This window comes from Diadema antillarum, unplaced genomic scaffold, assembly GCF_040938485.1.
Source record: "Diadema antillarum isolate AM-2024a unplaced genomic scaffold, OU_Dant_1.0 seq00000583_RagTag, whole genome shotgun sequence".
Classification (NCBI taxonomy): Eukaryota; Metazoa; Echinodermata; class Echinoidea; order Diadematoida; family Diadematidae; genus Diadema; species Diadema antillarum.
The window spans coordinates 275489-284405 of record NW_027271517.1 but is presented as its reverse complement, the minus strand read 5'-3'; the positions used below and the strand labels follow the sequence as shown (position 1 = coordinate 284405).

General features: G+C 38.9%; 1 long non-coding RNA gene across 1 annotated transcript; it reads left to right on the top strand.

Moving 5' to 3' along the window:
* The first annotated feature begins 951 nt into the window (after window positions 1-951).
* Window positions 952-6672, top strand: LOC139735523 (uncharacterized). The gene is made up of 3 exons (XR_011711210.1): window positions 952-1072; window positions 4154-4204; window positions 6587-6672. It is a non-coding gene; the product is annotated as an uncharacterized lncRNA (long non-coding RNA).
* Window positions 6673-8917: the final 2245 nt, after the last annotated feature.

The following is an 8917-nucleotide window of genomic DNA, read 5'->3' as shown; positions in this document are numbered from 1 at the left end:
GAACAGAAGGAGAACAGAACCTTCTATAGGAATGACTCTGTCATCCAGTGGGTTGGTTTGCTATACCTCATATACTGCTACTGGTTTTTCTTTCTTTTCTTTTCTTTTCTTTTTTTTAAAGTAAATTATGTTTTCGGTCAAACTGTAGGTCTTTGCCAAGACCTGGCCCATTATTTGAAATTTGTCATTTTTGTACCTTGCTCCCATGGAAAAGTTTTAAGGTCAGATCTGAAGGGATACGGTGTCAGTGAATTTGTAAGTCTTGTGTGGGTTCAGTTTGTATTGCTCTCCTTTTATTTTCTGAAGAAGATTGGAAATGTAGCACAGCCATTTTTTTTTTTTTCTGAGACCACTTTTCGCCAAGTTCTGAAATATATGTTAACAACAGCCTAGCTTGAATCATGCATTGAACGTTTAGATTTCTCAATGTTGATTTGTACTCTAACACCAGAGTGAATATATATACCAATGAGTGGCAATTTGATATTTCAGTCCTAGATACATTTACAATAGTGAAGTCTAGATTTTTCTGTACTGTTGATGATGTGTTGTATATATTACTTAAAGGTATTGTTTACATTTGGGAGGCAGTGATTTAAAAAATGATCAAGATATCACTTTTGATGTATATGTGTAGGTCAGTTGTATCACAAAACATCCTACCATATAGGATTTTGGCAATAAAGCCTAAAATATAAGGAGATATCACTATTTTTCTCATCAAACCATAACTGTAGACGGTTTAGTCTGGAAACATTTTTATTATTTATATCTATTGTTCACATTTTGTATTTAACAATACTTGACATTGATTATACTGGTTCAAATTTTTACATTGGTTGTTTCTATCTCTAACTCACATTCTAGAACTGTTTTGAAGCACTAATGCTGAGTTTTTGTTTCATCTGCAAATGGGAAATTATGCCTTGAATGAGCCATTGTCTTTTATTCATGAACAGACTAAAAGGGACAAAGGCTGCGATGCTGTGGAGTTGTGTAGGAGAGAGTCAACGTTTCTCTACCATTGTAATGATGTTGGCTCCTTGCACAAACTGATGAGTCATTCTCTTCAGTAAGTTGATGATGGATTGTTTTCTTTATTTTTTTTTGAAGCAATAACTGAAGATTTAAAGTAGCACAACACACATTATTTACACTTCATAAGTCCAAGTCAGTCCATTTTAGTCCCTTTGCATTGAACCATATTTTTTAAAAGTAATGTTACTTATCAAAAGTGCCTGTTAGATCTTGTTCAGATAACATGGAGCACAACTGCAAATTGCAGAAATTCAGCAACTACTAGTATGGCACTAGCCAATCAACACAGCTAGCCAGATGTGAATATCTGAGTCACAAACATTTTAGTATAAGTCAATGTAACTCCAATTATTGCTACATCTATAGATAGCAAACCTTGTGTATCCCCGGACTGAGAGGTCTTTGTTGTCCCCGCCGAACGAGTTCGAGCAGGGGACTATGATTGTCCCCGCCGAACGAGTTCGAGCAGGGGACTATGAAACGGGCTCCGTATGTGTGTGTGTCTGTGCGTCCGTGCGTCCGTGCGTCCGTCCGTCCGTGCGTCCGTCCGTGCGTCCGTCCGTCCGTCCGTGCGTCCGTCCGTGTGTGCGTCCGTGTGTGATCAAAATTTTAAATTTGCTACTTCTCTGTCATTTATGAGCCAATTTTGATTCTGTTTGCTTTATATGATAGCACTACATGGGAGCTTTGAAACTTCTACACAGAATTTCAGTTGTGACCTTTGACCTTGACCTTTGACCTATATTGTACATTTTGCTACAAAATGCTACTCCTTCGCCATTTCTAACCCGATTTCGATTCCGTTTGCTTTATGTGATGGCACTAGGTGAGGGCTTTAAAACTTCTACACAGAATTTTGACCCTTGACTTCTTTGACCTTTGACCTTGATTTTTGACCTATATTGTACAATTTGCTACAAAATGCTACTCCTTCGCCATTTCTAACCCGATTTCGATTCCGTTTGCTTTATGTGATGGCACTAGGTGAGGGCTTCAAAACTTCTACACAGAATTTTGACCTTTGCCTTCTTTGACCTTTGACCTTGATTTTTGACCTGTATTGTACATTGGCTACAAAATGCTACTCCTTCGCCATTTCTAACCCGATTTCGATTCCGTTTGCTTTATGTGATGGCACTAGGTGAGGGCTTTAAAACTTCTACACAAAATTTTGACCCTTGACTTCTTTGACCTTTGACCTTGATTTTTGACCTATATTGTACATTTTGCTACAAAATGCTACTCCTTCGCCATTTCTAACCCGATTTCGATTCCGTTTGCTTTATGTGATGGCACTAGGTGAGGGCTTCAAAACTTCTACACAGAATTTTGACCTTTGCCTTCTTTGACCTTTGACCTTGATTTTTGACCTGTATTGTACACTGGCTACAAAATGCTACTCCTTCGCCATTTCTAATCCGATTTCGATTCCGTTTGCTTTATGTGATGGCACTAGGTGAGGGCTTCAAAACTGTACACAGAATTTTGACCTTTGCCTTCTTTGACCTTTGACCTTGATTTTTGACCTATATTGTACATTTTGCTACAAAATGCTACTCCTTCGCCATTTCTAACCCGATTTCGATTCCGTTTGCTTTATGTGATGGCACTAGGTGAGGGCTTTAAAACTTCTACACAGAATTTTGATCCTTGACTTCTTTGACCCTTGACCTTGATTTTTGACCTATATTGTACAATTTGCTACAAAATGCTACTCCTTCGCCATTTCTAACCCGATTTCGATTCCGTTTGCTTTATGTGATGGCACTAGGTGAGGGCTTCAAAACTTCTACACAGAATTTTGACCTTTCACTTCTTTGACCTTTGACCTTGATTTTTGACCTATATTGTACATTTTGCTACAAAATGCTACTCCTTCGCCATTTCTAACCCGATTTCGATTCCGTTTGCTTTATGTGATGGCGCTAGGTGAGGGCTTCAAAACTTCTACACAGAATTTTGACCTTTGCCTTCTTTGACCTTTGACCTTGATTTTTGACCTGTATTGTACATTGGCTACAAAATGCTACTCCTTCGCCATTTCTAACCCGATTTCGATTCCGTTTGCTTTATGTGATGGCACTAGGTGAGGGCTTTAAAACTTCTACACAAAATTTTGACCCTTGACTTCTTTGACCTTTGACCTTGATTTTTGACCTATATTGTACATTTTGCTACAAAATGCTACTCCTTCGCCATTTCTAACCCGATTTCGATTCCGTTTGCTTTATGTGATGGCACTAGGTGAGGGCTTTAAAACTTCTACACAGAATTTTGACCTTTGCCTTCTTTGACCTTTGACCTTGATTTTTGACCTGTATTGTACACTGGCTACAAAATGCTACTCCTTCGCCATTTCTAATCCGATTTCGATTCCGTTTGCTTTATGTGATGGCACTAGGTGAGGGCTTCAAAACTTTACACAGAGTTTTGACCTTTGCCTTCTTTGACCTTTGACCTTGATTTTTGACCTGTATTGTACATTGGCTACAAAATGCTACTCCTTCGCCATTTCTAACCCGATTTCGATTCCGTTTGCTTTATGTGATGGCACTAGGTGAGGGCTTTAAAACTTCTACACAAAATTTTGACCCTTGACTTCTTTGACCTTTGACCTTGATTTTTTACCTATATTGCACATTTTGCTACAAAATGCTACTTCCGGCGGGGACATATATTACGCACCGCGTAATTTCTACTTTTCCTTGTTTTAGTACACCCCTTGATGGCCAAACTCACACAAAGTAAGCTGAAGATACTCTTAAGAGAAGGAAAAATAGAAGGTTGTAAACACACATTTATTTGTTAGTCTACTTACATAAATCTTGTGAGCAAAGTACGAGAATGTGAAGTTGCGGTTTAATGTCCATACGCTTGAAGAATGCTTTTACTGGATTCTGAAAACAAGGAGAGAGAAAGTGGGAAGGGGCTGGGAAAAGGGTGAAAGAACAACCTGAAGATGGACGTTAAAATAACTGACCTTTAATTTACTTGAGCTAACTTACTTGAACTTCATATATCGAGCAATAATTTTCCCAGTGTAAAAAACACAATTGTACACATGTATGCATATATCTTATATAATGGATGTAATATTTGTTCCCATAATGTACAGGAGATTGTCAAGAGATGCGTACAGAATTCTACACAGTGGAGATATCCAGAGGTATGTGAGCTCTTGATGGTGCTGGCAGGGGAAATTGATTTGCTGTTAGAAGCAGTATGTCAAAGAGAAGCCTTTCAGACCATCTTAGAAAAGAAAGAGAAAGCTGTACTCTGCTGGGGCTTTTAGTGAATAGAATCTATCAAAAAGTAGAAATCTTAAAGGACAAGTTCACCTTCATAGACATGTGGGTTGAGAGAATGCAGCTATACTAGTAGAACACATCAGTGAGAGTTTGAGGAAATTGGACAATCCGCTCAAAAGTTATGAATTTTTGAGAGAATGCAGCTATACTAGTAGAACACATCAGTGAGAGTTTGAGGAAATTGGACAATCCGCTCAAAAGTTATGAATTTTTGAAGTTTCTGCTCAGTCACGGCTGGATGAGAAGACTACTATAGCTTGTGATGTCACATGTGTACAACGATATAAAGAAAGAATAAAGAAAATTCAACATATTTTCACTTTTCTCGCATAACAAAAGAACACTCGACTTCTCTCTTTCAGAAGGCAGGGGGAATAATATTACCCATAGCATACATCAGTGACAAGTCGAAGAAATGTGCACTTTATTCAAAAAGTAAAGTTTTGTGAAATTCTCTTTATATTTTCGTTATATCGTTGTACGCATGTGACGTCATACACTGTAGTAGTCTTCTCATCCAGCACTGACTGCGCAGATACTTTAAAAAAATCACAACTTTTGAACGGATTGTCCAATTTTCTCCAAACTTTCACTGATGTGCTCTACTAATATTGTTGCCTTCACTCAATCCACATGTATATGAAGGCGGACTTGTCCTTTAAATGCAGATTGGCCATTGGTGGAGTAATTAGTACAATCATGATTGACCATTAAAGTCATTTGTGATGTGCAGTGAGGAACAGAATAAATTTTTGAAGGGAAAGATAAAGGACAAGGATAGGGAACCAGTGAGCCAACTTTCATGTTGCCGTAAGAATCCTTTCCCTTTTGTGCTGAGAGAGAAAAAGAAAACAAGAACACATCTCCAGTATGATTGAGATATTTGTTTATTATGGCTAAAGATCAGGATAAACTCAAAGTGAAGTAATCAGCAAAATGACATCTGGGCCAACACCCCATACCACCTCTTGCTCCACTCACATCTCTGCCCCACCCCAATCCCCACCACTCCCCAGACAAAATTGCATACCCCCTTTGTGTTTATTGTCCCCGCCGAACGAGTTCGAGCAGGGGACTATGAAACGGGCTCCGTACGTGTGTGTGTCCGTGTGTCCGTCCGTCCGTCCGTCCGTGTGTCCGTCCGTGTGTCCGTCCGTGTGTGATCAAAATCTTCAATTTGCTACTTCTCTGTCATTTATGAGCCAATTTTGATTCTGTTTGCTTTATATGATAGCACTACATGGGAGCTTTGAAACTTCTACACAGAATTTCAGTCGTGACCTTTGACCTTGACCTTTGACCTATATTGTACATTTTGCTACAAAATGCTACTCCTTCGCCATTTCTAACCCGATTTCGATTCCGTTTGCTTTATGTGATGGCACTAGGTGAGGGCTTCAAAACTTCTACACAGAATTTTGACCTTTGACTTTGACCTTTGACCTTGATTTTTGACCTGTATTGTACATTTTGCTACAAAATGCTACTCCTTCGCCATTTCTTACCCGATTTTGATTCCGTTTGCTTTATGTGATGGCACTAGGTGAGGGCTTCAAAACTTTTACACAGAATTTTGACCTTTGACTTCTTTGACCTTTGACCTTGATTTTTGACCTGTATTGTACATTTTGCTACAAAATGCTACTCCTTCGCCATTTCTTACCCGATTTCGATTCTGTTTGCTTTATGTGATGGCACTAGGTGAGGGCTTCAAAATGTCTACACAGAATTTTGACCTTTGACTTCTTTGACCTTTGACCTTTGACCTTAATTTTTGACCTACATTTTGTTGTACATTTTGCTACAAAATGCTACTCCTTCGCCATTTCTAACCCGATTTCGATTCCGTTTGCTTTATGTGATGGCACTAGGTGAGCACTTCAAAACTTCTACACAGAATTTTGACCTTTGACTTCTTTGACCTTTGACCTTGATTTTTTACCTTTATTGTACATTTTGCTACAAAATGCTACTTCCGGCGGGGACATATATTACGCACCGCGTAATTTCTACTTTTCCTTGTTAGTAATGTGACAAATGTTATAGATACATGTGCATTGTACTATCATTTCTAGGCACTTCATTGTTCCGCGGAGGAATATGTAAATAAAGAGTTGGACAAGATGACCGAGATCGACCAAACACCTTGTTTGAGAGTCTGGGTATTTTTGGTGGTTATGATGGTTCGTTAGTCCAAGTTAACCTCCGTAACACAAACTCTTACCATCTTTTAATCCCAGGGCTTCAGAGCTGGGAAAGCATATCTTCAGCCTGCTACTGTACTTCCACTTCAAATCAGACCTGATGCAGAGCGGAGTGGTAAGGGTATCTTCCTCTGTATGAGGACATAAAGAGCTAATTGCTGTATTCACCTCATAATCTGCGAGTCTAATTTTTTGCACAAAAAAAAAGGGCAGAGAAATGTGCACATGCAAGTCGCATTCATGTCGGGATAAAAGTTAATTCTTGGGCATGTTGTAGAATTACTTTTTTAAGATAAAAACCCTGCAAATTATTTTGGATATACAGTAGTTAGCCATGTCTGTGTCATTTTCTGCTAGATTTACTTTCAGACTTTTGCTTGATTTTGCTCATATTACAGATTATTTGCTTTTATTCAAAAAGAAATTCTTCTTATTGTTGTTGATATCTCCTGTAATGGATCTTTATCGCTAGAACATAACTCATCAAGATGATGGTGATTGTAAAAGCATGTGCAAATGTTTTATTTGTTTTATCCTTGCTGCAATCCCTCTTTAAACAAGCTTTTCAAAGTTCCAATTAAAGAGTTATGGAGAAACAAATTCTGAATAAGACTGCCTTTGATATATTTCAATCTGTGCTGAAAGTGCTCTTCAGATTTCTATTTTTTTTTTTCAACTTCATTTCAGGTATTGATGCATTCTTCAGATTGAGCATGTTATATTTCATACAAGCATGAACTGTAGCTTCCAATTCAGTTTGACTGTGATGTGCTTAAAAAGTGAATTTGTCTATCAGATTTAATGTCCCCTTGTCTTTGGACCCTTTTCCCTTTTGCATCCAGTATAACAGAGGGCAAAGTGATTAATGACATGTTATTTTAGTTTGTCTCTCTCTCTCTCTCACTCTCTCTTTCTCATATTCAGGAGAGTATCAAAGAGGGCGATGTTTACAGAAGTCACATGACTGCCTTGCTGTCTATCCACATCAGTGTAAATGCTCTTGTGGCAAGGTAACCATGCGATGTTCATACATTTATTCATGTATTAATTTGAATGTGTGATTAAATCAAGTTAAATGGCACGTCCGAAGCATATTTTTGTTGCCAATCTATTTGTAAAGCATTTGTTGTAATTACACATGAATAAGAACTTACTGAAGGACAATGAAGAATAAATTTATTTTAAAAGACGTAAACCAACTGTTTTAATTGTGATAGCAAGTGATGAGGACTTTTTGTTAAAAATATGTGATACCAAAATGTCTCTTATCCAGGAAGGGAGGGGATGTGGAACAGATATCCAAACATCTGCTGTCCAGGATCTCTTTATTGGCAGATGGTGATGGCGCCCTCATGGACGTGGTGCTCCAGCTGCGGAATCCCGCACAGGGCGACCCCGACTTCCTGCTCCCTGTACTCCGGTGAGTAGGCAATGGGCCGCATGCATAAAAACTAGCAATTGCTTGCGAGCAAAAGCTTCTGCTAGCAAACACAAGCAATTGCTTACTGCCCCGCAAGCAGTTGCTTAGAGACCAAGCATTTGCTTAAAAAATGTATGCATAAAACAGACCTTTTGCTTGTTCTTGCTAGCAATTGCTTACGATTTTCGAAGCTCTGTAAAACGAGCTTGAGCTTTTGCTTAACTGGGACGTTCCTTTTCATATTCATAAAAGAAAGACCAAACTTGTGCAGGAGTGGTATAAATCTACAAGAAATTCCTTTTAAGTTGTGTAAGAAACTTTTTCGTTTCAACAACAGGAATGTCCAATGGTTAGCACGCAAAATGTGATTAGAAACAGGTAGGATGTCTGACATCTCTGTGGAGGGGTAGGAGACCTCTCTCCACATGCTACCTGGCAGATCCAGGCTACTATAAGCAGTGATGGGAATCAGCCAGTACATGTGTGTGTGTTTTTATGAGTGTCATTTTTATAGCTCTTCTGCTATGTCAGGGAACGTTTCCGCACACACACGCCCTTTTAAATACATACTGTCACACCTACCTCTGTTCTTGTGTTTCCACATGTGTGGCGAGCACTGGAGAACAGGAAAGATTTTCCAATTTTTATTTCGTTTTCTAACCTTCTGTTGTGCTACATTCAAGTTGGTGCTGTAAAGAGGATGAAGAAACAAGATTACAATAGCCATTTTTGGATTATGCTTGATCACTCGCTTTCAAATCTCTGAGCACAGTGTATGAACAAGGTTGATATGTGTTCGATAGATGCTGATAACTGCACCACCCCACCCCTTCCCTACAGCCGTGTGATTCAGACTCACTCATCTCCATGGACGCCCACATCTTACCTCAAGTACATGTGTCTCTGTCGGATAGCCAGATCTGTTCTCCACTCCACTCACGCGGAAG